This window comes from Diplotaxodon limnothrissa, linkage group LG7, assembly GCF_057381915.1.
Source record: "Diplotaxodon limnothrissa isolate DT_005_m linkage group LG7, D_limnothrissa_male_GT1.1, whole genome shotgun sequence".
In the NCBI taxonomy this organism is placed as follows: domain Eukaryota; kingdom Metazoa; phylum Chordata; class Actinopteri; order Cichliformes; family Cichlidae; genus Diplotaxodon; species Diplotaxodon limnothrissa.
This window is the reverse complement of record NC_140602.1, coordinates 4,553,050-4,566,067: the sequence shown is the minus strand read 5'-3', so window position 1 is coordinate 4,566,067 and position 13,018 is coordinate 4,553,050.

Genomic DNA, 13,018 nt, shown 5'->3' with positions numbered 1-13,018 from the left:
AAGCTTTCCATTCTGCTTTTGGTACAACACGGCACCTAATCCCTGGTTTGACGCATCAGTGTGAAGGGTGAATGGCTGTGAAAATTCTGGAAAGCCTAGAACAGGGGGCTGAGTTAGACAGTCTATCAGCTGCTCTAGTGCTAACTGGTGCATGTCGGTCCACTCAATAGGTGTACTCGAAGGGACACTACACCTGTTTCGCTTTGTTTGCCACTTTAATCTTGTGTTTCGCTGGGTTTCAGCATCTGCAGGTCCCTTGAGCAAGTCATACAGAGGATTTGCAATTCTGGCAAAATCCTTGATGTATTGTCTGTAATAACTTAGTAGGCCCAACATTGCTCTTAGTTCACCAACAGTACCTGGCCATTTGTTTTTCAAAGCTGTTACAGCAGCAGTGTCTGCGGAGTCTATCCTGCTTCCCTCTGCTGACACAATCCTGCCAAGGTACCTCACTTCTGTCCTAAACAGGTCACACTTCCTTGGTTTGAGTTTGATTCTGTACTCCCTGAGTCGGCGCAGCACTTTCCTGACATCCTCAACATGATCCTCAAACGTTCTGCTAAAGACAAGGACATCATCGAGGTAAGGCACACATATTTCATCCCTTAACCCTTCTAAGCACTCCTCCATGCAGCGTTGAAATGCTGCCGGAGCATTCATCAGTCCAAATGGGATTCTGACCCACTCATACAGGCCCCAGGGGGTCACAAAAGCTGTTAGGTGTTTACTGTCTTTGCCCATGAACCCCTGGTGGTATGCTTTACCCTGGTCCAGTAGAGAAAAGAGAGTGTTGCCACCTAAGTTGTCCATGATGTCTTGTACTCTGGGAATAGGGTGGCGGTCTGGGTGAGTCTTCCTATTCAGCTCTCGGTAGTCAATACACAAGCGCAATGTACCGTCTTTTTTTCTCACACAGACTACTGGAGAGGAGTAAGATGAGTTTGATTTTTCCACCCACCCCTGAGCTATTAGGTCCTGTAGGTAGTTTTTCATTTCCTGATACAAGGGTTTTGGTACAGAGAGATAAGTCCGTGTGACTGGCTCATTATCTTTCAACGAAATGTTCATTTGCAAGTTTTCAACACAGCCTATGTCGTCATCAGATTTAGAGAATGACTCTGACTCTTCTCTTAACATCTGACTAACAGCTTGTCTCTGGTGGTCATTCAGGTGAGTCAAGTCGACAGGTGGGTCCCATTGTTCACCTTTAGGTGTGTTCTCACCTGAGCTCTTAGCCTGGATGGGACGGACTGATGCAGTAGGGAGGCAGTCAGTTTTGAATACATTAGCAGGATATATTGATGCAACAGACTGCACAGTTCCAATAACAGTCCTACTTGGCAGTGTGATGTCATGGCTGGTGGGATTTTGTACACTAATGACAATTTTTGGTGTCATACCAGTCTTTATTAAAACAAGGGTATCACAGAACTCGAGTCCTTCAGGCCACTGTGGGTTCTCATGAGGCTCGAAGATCAGGGTTCTATCTTCTTTGAAAGGTGGGGCTTGCACTCGACACTCGATTTGGATGGAGCTGTGTTTAGGCACTTCAACTCTCTCATTTGTTGTTCTTACACTGTGCTCACATGGCTTTCCCACTGTCACTGCATTAACAAAAGCTCTTGCCCTACTCTTTCTGAGGTGAGGAAAAGCTACTTTTACTGTTTTCATGAGTTTCTCTTTATTCTTATTGTTTGTCTTATCCTGTACTCTGTTTGCAACTAGGTGTGAAATCACATTGAAGCCAATTATGGGGCATGACTGTTGGTTGCCTTTTAACACTAACACAGGTATTAGCAGATCTTTATCATTAGCAGTAAGTCTGAAGCTTACCTCGAGCCAACCAATATATGGTATTTCCGTCCCATTGGCTGCTTCAAGTTGCAGTGGTTCAAGTGGGTCTACTACCGTATTTTCACGACCATAAGACGCACTGTACTAAAAGGCGCAGTCTCAGTTATGTGTGCCATTACTGTATTTAACACACACATAAGGCGCACTGGATCATAGGGCGCATACAAGTACCGTATGCGTATTTAAAAATAAAGCGGGAGCAAACCTGAGTTCGGTACCTTACATTTTTATTACCAGTAATCGTCATCATCAACAACACACAAGCATACAAGTGTGCGTATTTAAAAATAAAGCAGGAGCAAAACGAAGTTTGGTACTCACATTTTTATCATCAATCAAACCCATCGAAGTCCTCATCCTCTGTGTCTGAATTGAACAGCTGCGCTAAATCTCCATCAAACATGCCAGGTTCACTTTCTTCACTGTCAGAGTCACTTTCCGTGCCGTGCGGCTCCTCGGAAATGATGCCGGCTTTTGCGAAAGCTCGAACAACAGTGCCAGCAGACATGTTAGCCCAAGCATCTACAATCCATTCGCAAATTGTGGCGTAACTCGCCCGGCGCTGCCTTCCACTCTTGGTGAAACTGGTCTCCATCGGTCATCCATCGCTCCCAGGCCGCTCGCAGCCTTACTTTGAACGGGCGGTTCACACCGATGTCCAGCGGTTGGAGTTCCTTTGTCAGTGCCTCCCGGAATGACAGCAAGCTCACAGTTCCTTTGTTTCACTAGTTTTTTCACATCGGCTGTGAGATGGGCACGCATAGAGTCACAGATTAAGAGCGATGGTGATGCGTGGAAAAAACCACCTGGTCTCCTTACATACACCTCCCTCAGCCACTCTTTCATCATTTCCTCATCTATCCAGCCCTTTTCATTTGCCTTAATGATGATTCCTGCTGGAAACTTCTCTTTAGGCAAAGTCTTTCTCTTAAAAATCACCATAGGCGGCAGTTTCTGTCCATTAGCATGGCAGCCAAGCACAACAGTAAAAGAAGACTTTTCGTGCCCCGTTGTGCGTATCGCTAGCGTGCTGGTCCCCTTCTTCTCCACAGTGTGACTCACCGGGATGTCAAAAGTGAGCGGGACCTCGTCCATGTTTGTGATGTGGCTGGGCTGGATGTTTTTGTCGCCGATGTGTTTGCTGCAGTAGCAGCGGAAGATGGCCAGCTTTTCCTTATAATCCGCTGGAAGTTGCTGCGCTACCGTAGTCCTGGTCCGGATGGAAAAATGGCACCGTTTCATAAAAAGTGAAAGTGAAACTGCTTTTAGCCGAATGGTGACCATCGAAACGCTTCTCCCGCTCGTTCTTTGCTAGATGATCCACCGCTCGAGTCTTTCCTCCAACTCGGGCCACCTCGCCTTATGTCCGCGGAAACTCAGCTGCGTTTTCTTGACCTGCCGGAGCTTGTTTTCTAGCTTCCTCCATTTGCGAACCATCGATTCGTTAATCTTAAATTCTCTCGTCGCTGCTCGATTTCCATGTTCCTCCGCGTAGCTGATGGCCTTCAGTTTAAACTGTGCTTCATAAGCGTGTCTCTTTGCCATTTTCAGGGTTGCGCACACATCACCCTTTAGCGTTCTCATGGTGTTCTCTACTACGTCCTCCTTACAACACACAGGGCGCACTGCGCTATAGGGCGCGCCATACTTTTTGAAGAAAATCTAAGACTTTTAAGTGCGCCTTATGGTCGTGAAAATACGGTAGTTCTGCTATATCTCTTAGTTGGACATCAGGCAAATGGGTCTGTTTCCAGGCCGCATCTACAGCACAAATTTGTGAACCTGTGTCCCAAAGTGCCTGGATTCTTTGGTTGTGCAGAAAGCACTGAATGAGACATTTCTCTCCTACAAGCTCTTTTACGGTAGGCATCTTCACTGGATTACTTCTTTTCCTACACTTTGGTTTGCAACTTGACTGTGTTTCCTGTTTCTTAATAGATGAACATGTATGTGGCTTACAGTACCTTCTGTGCACAGACCAGTGTGTCTCTTGACAGTCTTTTGAGCAGTACAATGTTATTTTACAAACAGAACAACATTTTAACTTCATACTCTCTTCCTTTCCCTCACAGTTAGCACAATATTGGGACTTTTCAATGCTGTCGGTTGCCCCATGTCCCGTGGGAGCAACCTCCCTTAGTTTAAAGGGCTCCCTTTATCTGATTTTGTCAGTCTAGGTGCTTTACAACCTGCACGGAAATGCTCACTACTCCCACACCTAAAACAATGCTGGCAATGTGCCTCACCTGCCTGCACACATGCAAAACATCTGGGACGGTGACTTGGTGAGGGATAATATCGCTGTGGTGCGAATCTTTGTTGAAACTGTGCTGTCCCATGCACATGCCCAGGTCCATATGCTGAGTGGTATTCCTGTGCTGCTGCAGGAGGGTGCTGGTGGTAAAATGGCATGCAGTTTTGTTCAGCCTTAATGGGGAAAGGCTGCTGAGGTGCTGGGGTTGTCTTTTGAATGGTTTCTCTGATTTGGGAAACTTCAGCCCTCAAGTCTTTCAGCAGCACCATGTCAGCACGCATTTCCTTTATTTCTGTTAGAAGATCAGGGGGTGGAGGGGCTGGTTTCTCTTGAGCTGTGCTTCTCTTTCCCACTGGGGAATCATTAGACTGGACAGTATTTACAGCTGTTACTCGTGATGGAGCGGCATGTTTCTTTTTGTCCTGTCTTTCCTTTTCATTTGCGACTGCAATATTTACCTTCTCGAGCAACAACTCATCTGAAGTATTTGTTTGCAGGAGGTAAGGTTGCAGGTCACTTTTAATATTGTCATTCTGAAGGCCAGTCAGGACAGTATGCATAAAAAGGCTCTGGACTAGTGCTGGATCATACTTTAGACTGGACTCAACTTCCTGAGAAGCAAACAGGATTTTCTGTCTCAAGTCCATTGTCCTGATCAAGAAATTTTGGGGTGTCTCTTTACTACTCTGAACCTCAGAGGTAAGTTGTTTGTATAACTCTGTGGCACCTTTCTCCTGGTAATGAGACCTGAGGATTCTCCTAAGAGCAGGTAATGTGAGGTTTTCTTTTCCTTCAAGATAACTCCTTAGCTGCAAGCCTGGCGTGATAGCACGAATTACAGCATCAGTGATTTCTGATTCTGGGTAGCCTCTATTGATCCCGCTTTCAATTTGTCTCGCCAGACTGGAGAATGTCAGCCTGTCTTTTTGCCCCGGCTCTCCTATTTGGCCTGATATCTTAAAATCTTTGCGCCACATGGAACTGTTTGGTGCTGTTGGAACAATGTTTCTCACTGGGATGCGAGGACTTAAGGCAGGATTCATGCTATTCCTCATCAAGTCATGCATTTCACCCTCTTTTTGTTGTAAGAGCAGTCTTAATGTCTCTATCTCCTCCTGGCTACTTTCCTGGTCCTGAACAGCTGGATCCACTGTTTCATTCACACCTTGTTTTTTATCCATTTGTATGTCACTTATAATGTCCTGGACATTAAGAAGTTCTGACATACCTTCATCCTCTCGGGTAGCCAGCTCGGTGCGTTCAAGGTGCTTAACTAAATGCGAGACTAGCTGACTGCGCGTTCTATTAATCACAAACTCTTTTCCTGGTCCTGAGATTTGAAGTACATCACATAATTTAGTCAGCTGCTCTAAAGTCAGTTGATACAGTGTTCCTTTAATCTCCAGCTGAAGCTTTTCTAATTCAGACTCCATGTTGTCAGAGGAGTTAGCACAAGCAGTCAGCTGAGAAATGATCAGACTTAGTTGGCTTTTACTGCCCCCTAGTGGCCACTTTTTCACTTCAGGATACAGATACCAACGTAGGTCTAGCGATGTCTCTGCTGCTTTACTATGCTCCTTTCTGATACCTGGGTCGTCTGGGGGGGATGATCAACGAGAGGATTTCTCTTACAGGTCAGGGATGGTCCTCGAATCAATCATCCCAGCGGTGCCTCCAAATGTTGTGCCCTTAAACAGGGGAAATAGTGAGGAGAGGTGAAAGAACGGCACAGACACGCAGCTCTCACTCTCACTCGTCTGTATTGAGTTTCAGAAGCAATACAACCAAAACAATATTCTTATGGATGCACTCAGTCTCAGGACAACTGTATCCAAACTAAGTCACTATTGTTCGCTGCATTAGCTGATGAGAATACTTTAGATAACATGAACTGTAGCATTAGACAAAAACATCTTTTTAACTCGCACATGTTAGCTGACACAGTCACTAACTTTTCACAGCAATGAAATAATACTTTAAGTACTGCATGTCTTTCAGTAGTTAACTTATACAGATCGTAACAGAAAAATCTTCACACAATATGGCGGAGTAATAGCGAAAACTAGCATACGCAGCAACAGAGATTAACTGGAACTTCTCAGCAAAATAGTCTGCAATTCACATCTTCCGCTACAATGAACAATGATAACAATGTAATAATCAACAGTAACACACATTTATACAGATTTGTGCATGACAGTTACCTTAAACAGGGGAAATAGTGAGGAGAGGTGAAAGAACGGCACAGACACGCAGCTCTCACTCTCACTCGTCTGTATTGAGTGAAGGAGGCAGCGCGCGAACCCACCTACTGGAGCCCTGAGGCATTAACAATGGATCGACGCACAATCAACCCAGGCAAAACTTTCACTGCTTATCTCCCTCTATATTCCCACTGCATATTCTATTCGAAAACAGTCAAAGCAACAAATAAAACATTAATAAGGGCATCACATGAAATATAAGGAACAGAGATGTACAACTTCAAAACTAATCAAATTTATGATCCACCACATTCACTACTGATGCAAAGCCATTCACAAACGCATCGTGGCTTAAAGCAGATACTTGGCATTTTAATGTTGCATTTGTTCATTTATTTTTGATTTGTGCTTGAATCACAGAACCTGAAGGAAAACAGTAAAAACAACACAGAACTGTTCCAATTTCAGTTTCAGGGGTACAGATATTTTTTTCTATTAGTTCTACTGAGTCCATGACTATCTATCACCTGGTACAATTTAAGTATTCCCACCTTTAATGAAGAAGTTTAGTATTTTAGAAATAGAAATACTGAAATTCAATAAGAAGTTTTGAAAAAAAACAACCCATTGTTAATAGGATGCTGTTGAGTTAATTGTATTGTATTTAAAAGTACGATTATTAACAAACACTTGTAATTTATGTTAATATGCTATCTTGCAACTTTCGCATTATATGCAACTTGTCTTGAAGTGTGTGCGTGTGGGTGTGTATGTGCACTGTGGTTCATGTGAAATCCCTCAGCAGGGTATGCACAAACATTCACGTTTTAATTTCAAAACCAAAGGTTTCTGATTGTTTAGACTTTGTAAAGGTTGCAAAACACACCTTTATGTTTCCAGCGAAACTTGTGCAGTTTTTGTCTTTTTTTGCGGTGGTTTTCCGAGCAGATGTTCTGTTTAAACGGTTCATCATATACAGAACCTTAAGTTACGTTTAACCTTAGTATCTTCACTTTTAGGCCAAACAATGAAAACAACTTATAATGAACAAAATGGAAGAAATAATCAATATAAGGCTGGACTCCACTTCTGTTGTTATGAGTTCGGTATATACTTGTAAAAGCAACATATTCATGTCCTTAACAAACATACAATTTAACACTAGGGGGCAGCATGTAAACAAGCAACAACATGGCTGTGCTAAAAACTGTGACGTGGGTTGACCCACCGTGTAGGTCTAGACTGAAATAGCTTTACAAAAGAGTAAGTTCTTTTCTTTTTTTCCCATTAGCTCTACCAACAGGTCAAACCTTTGATTTTTGGACAAATACTTGAAAACTGTTGGCATTTCCATCAGCCTACATACACCATGTTTAATGGCAATAAGTAAATGTTATTATGCTCAACACTGATAAACAAAATAGTCCATCTGGCAAACATCAGCATGTTAACATCGTCACAGTGAGCATGAGAGCAAACTGTTTTTAGCCTTTTGTTCTCGGAGGACAGACTTGTTATTTTATTTTTAATGATAAGTTGTCATGGTAGTATTACAGTGATTTATTGTACTTTAGTTAACACTAACAACTTTGTACTGACTATGATTGATGAGCTCAAGAAACAAATGTTTTAACATTCTTGCAGATTTCATCTTTGCCTTTAGATTCTGCTCATTCCTCAACCTTCTGCTGGATAGTGTTGAATTTAACAGGCTAGTGAACTCCAGATCCTTGACTCCAAAGGGTGACTCTCCAGAGGACAAGCTTCCTTCCTGGGCCTGAGCTTCTCCAAACCAAACCCTGGATGTTGTGTTCTCACACATGAGGTTGGGGTGATGCTGAATAGTTCACAGAGAAGTCACAGAGTTCTGTTCCCACTGCAGACAGGAAAGCAGAGGGGAGAGTATTCTCCAACACAGCAGCACATGCATAGATTACCTCTCTTGTTTGTTAATCCTGTAGCTTATTTTCAGCGTGCTGGATTCCAGCACCATATTTCCAAAGACGCATGTGTATAGAGTTCATACGTGTACACCAGTACAGATGGATACAACTGGCATGCACAGTTGGATGCACATCTCACACACTCATTCGCATCAGAGTGCCAGTGACTCAAGAGGGAGCACGTGTGGAATGACAGCAATGCCCAAACACTGATCTGACCCAGGTCACTCTCCTTTCTTGAAGGGGAATGTCATAAATTATAACTCTGTTTACTTCATGCGTCTGGGGGAGGTACATCACCATGAATCTCAGCATGGTGAGAGGATTAACATTGTCTTTGCTGGGGTGCTTTGTAGTTCATGCATCCCTAGAGTTCATTTTAGTTTGTCTGCGTGAAAATTTTTCCTTTGAGCGTAGGAATTCTACAGTTTGCATCATTTGTCTCGGAGCAGAAACTCAGACAGCTAAAGATTTAATAAATAAGAGCCAGTACTGTCATCACGAGAATGAAATCAGTTCTTTATAGCCATCCAAGTTCATCAGGTTTTATTGAAATGAACCACAGTGACAGAATACCATCAGTGACAGTGTTTATTCTCCAGATAATCTGAGTTGTCATGTCCTTGCTGGAGATAAAATAAACAGATTCAAGGGCTCAGCAGCGATAAATTGATAAATTGGCGTTTTACCAGGAGCTGAAGTGAAAGTCTGCCAGCTTGCTGAATGTCCTTGTCATTGAGAGCACTGAAATTTTATTTTTAAATAGCAGGGTATTTGTGTACATGATGTTCGCCATGCAGCTATTTTCTTGGTTCCATGTGTCATTTTGGATCTGTGTGGCTGTGGCTATTCACTGGCATAAAGAGAGAAGCAATAAAACATTTTCTTATGCATGTATTTTCTTATAAATGGCTGAGCGCATCAAGAACAATGTGAAAATTCAAATATTCTGTATGACAGTATGAATATATTTAGTGCATATCCCTGCAACTACTGGCAAGAAACAGGTGGATTTTTTTTAGTAAGCTTGCTCATATTGAAGTGGATGCAAAAATTTTTTCCCAATTTGAAAGGGAGAGGAAGTTATCTGTAATCATTTCCGAAACTTTGCAAGTTAATATGTTTTCTGTTTGTTTGCTTTAGCAAATTAATACTTGTGTTTAGAACTTTCTAGTTTCAGTGTTATTTCGTTTGTGTTTATATCCCAGTGTTTCTGTGTGTGTCCACATCCCAGTGTGTATAAGTGGAGGTCAAGCTCACTGAACCCTGATAATGGTGAGCCCCACAATTGGCCGACATGAGAGTTTTTTTGTCTAACTATGTCACCCACATCCTCTCAGACCTTCTCCAGTCTTTCTCTTTTCATTAATGTTGCCCCAATCATTGTAAGATGTATACAGAAGCAAACAAGTCCATGGGATCCTTCAGGAGGAGAGCAGGACCTGCTGCACACAGTATAAAGGAAATTCCAGAGGCTCACATGGAACCACTGTTAATACTTTGGGGAAATACTCCAACTCAAAGAACCCACCAGGATGTGGGTGGGTTGAAAAAGGACATAGGGAAGAGGAAAGGATTGGAACAAAGGGAAGAGTAAAGAGATGTGAAATTAGAAAAGAAAGATAGGCCACTCTGGATGAAAGTCAAGGAAGAGGAGATGAAGAAAAAGACTGCAAGAGATACAGAGGGCCTGAGGGAAAGGGCACTTTAGTTTACATTAGCTCATTCATTAGCCATCCACAGCTTGTTTGAAGACTTCTGTGGAATATACACAATGTTAAGAGCGTCTGCAACAGATTGCATTCTCTCTCCGAGGATAACTCAGTTTCCATATGTGATGTGTTGACGTATGGGCTGTGGTGTGTCACGTTTAAGACTGATGGGAGTCAGCCACTGAGTAGGAGGAATCATTGTAGTTTTAAATAGAGGACAATGTGTTGACCACAGCTTGCTTTTGAGACTTGCAATATGTGTAACAAGTAAACATATCTCTATCTTATTGACAGGAGTTGTGATTTTATGTAATTAAAGGTAGTGTTTCTGCAGTGGGTGCTGTTAGGAAGCTTTTGCTTGTCTCCTGGATTCGATTTTCTATCAACAAGCTCTTTGTGAACACTGTCTATGCACTTAACTAAGCTGCCTCACTTTAACAACTCTCTCAATTATATACAATAAATAATATGATAGTTTCTAAAAGGTGAAAGTCAGGCACTGAAACAAACAGCTGTAAAAAAATACAGGAAATGGAATGTAAATTGTAACTACTGTTCTTTGTGAATACAGTTAAATGATGTAAATGTGGGTGTTCAAATTAACAGAGGTAGCACAGCAGTAGTACAAGGATAGTACAATGATTTACTTTAGCAAGTGTAAAGACTGTAAAGGGGAATGTCGATGTTGAAAGTAAAATCATTCACTTAGAAGTGCCATAATTCAGTTATTTCTTCTTTAGACTTTGATTGTTGTGGATGTGTAATATGGTTCCCAGTTTGTGTATAAGCCTTAGCTGCTGCTCTTAAGATTCCCATATTCATTATGTCTGTAAACATTAAAATTCTAAAAATAACAGCATTCCTGTACCTGTGTGTGCACAGGAATTGTGACAAAGCTGTACAGCTGAGGACATGTGCTACACTTTACAGTAATCACAGCAACACAACAGCTGACAGTATTACGTTGTAATCATATTGTGAAAATAAAGTTATATTCAAAACTTTTTCTTATCTGCTACATTGTTTCATTTAGTGCTTGTCATTCACTTTCGTGCGATATGTTTCACTTTTATTAGAAATAACAGACTGAGTTTAAGCAAGCCTCTAAAATCCACTGTTCTTTTCACTATCAAACTCTTGCCATCCCCCCTGCAGGCTTGAAAGGCAGTTGTTAAAAGTTTGTAGTTTCCTCGCTGCAGCTTGAAGTCATTCTGTTCAAATGGATTCCTATGGTGACAAGTTTTCACGGTGGGAAAAAAAAGGAATCAAAAGGCCCACAGGAATTCCCAGAACGTGTGCCACTCTTTTGTCGATCCATATGCTCAGTTTGTGGAATCAATAAAGTTTATCATATCCTTAGGAAAACCAGAATCCTTGTTCACGTTTGTATGTGTGTGTATTTATATGCTTATGATGCCCTGAAGGTGAGGATGCTACAAGATTCAAAATAAGGGCTACGTCTATGTAAGTTTAACAGAAGTCAACTTTGGATAGTAAAACCAGATAGATTTTATGGCCAAGTGTGCACGAGGAGTCAGAAGTGACCTTAACAATCACTTCTTTAGGGGTCAAGACAACAATTTGGATAAAAGCTCAGATGTGAGAGGTCACAGTATATCACATGACCTGTGATTTTAAGGGAGCTGCTTCTGTGACAGGGTGAGTGTTTGATGGAACGTGAAATATCCAGAGGCAGAAAATAAAAACAGTCAGAGTTGGCTGCTTTAAAGTTCTTACTTCTTAAGCTTATATAAGTGGATTTCATAATATAAAACCCAGTATCACGGCATATTGTAAGTACTTGTTTTAATGCCAGATGGCTTCTATACTGTGTTTCCTCTGATATAAACAAGGCAAATTGTTTGTCTCTCGTATGAATGTGAAGGTTGAAAAATAAACGGGTGTTATTGACAGCAGTGGATAAAAATGTAACCACAGAAGTCAAATCCCTTAGACTTTGTTATATTAACCATCAAAATCTTCTCAATCTGCCCAGCTTGATGCGCTTAGAGCTGATGATTGCTTTCAGTTGTACGTCCTTACTGGAAGAGCTAAAACTTCACATTTTTTCCTTACTAAAGCCCGTCCATGCTGAATAAAGGAAACTCTCTCCAAAACACATGCACCGGTGGTATGGCAGAGAACAAAACAACCCTCCTTTTTTCCAAATGGGGGACTGATGGTAGTGGTGAGGAATGTCAGCATCTGTGTTGAGGATATTTTCTGTTTTATGGCTGTTTACTGGGAGATGCCAGCGAGTGCTGTGGTGAGAGCCCTGGGACTGGGCTACAGCCCCAGTCTCTCTGCCTCATGTCTGTCCACGTGGGCAGGAGATACCACACCAGACATAGTTTTTAAATCTAGTCACCGCAAGTTAGTAAAAAGACAGTATGACTTTGTTTTCTTTTTGTTACCCTTGGTTTCTTTCTGTTCCTACATTCATGTTTATGACTTGGCTCTCTGCTCTTATGACATAATGCGGAGTATCTGGTTGCTCTATAAATACCCACATGTTTTCCTACTGTATAGCAAGTATTGAGGATATTAATACAAGACACAACACTGATCATGTAATTGCTTTGTAACCAAACTTTACTGACATGACCTCAAGGGAGTGGCAGTGGTTAAAAAAAGAGGCACAACTGATCAAAATAAGCTGCTCACATTATATTGGCAAAGTCTAAATTTTCCTCTCCAGGGTCAGACTGTCTGCTGACATGGGCTGCAGTTTTGGGGCTTGACGTGGCCGTGTTTTACAGTAAGGTGGAGTGGATCTCCTCTGTTTAAAAATGAATAACAACAATAGACAAACGAGAGAGGAAGTTGTGTGCGTGGCACATGTGCTGCGTTATAGATTGACAGGATGTTTAGCAGGAATCATGTGGGGTGACCCCAGTCCCTCATTGTTACTTCATAGAAGACCAGTGATAATGTGGCAAACATACAGCCATGTGAAAAACAAAGTTTTCACACAACTCTATGCAGTACTGTGGAAAAATAAGTACACCCTTAATGTTTCCATAGTAATAAAAAGAAGCTAAATAGCAGCCA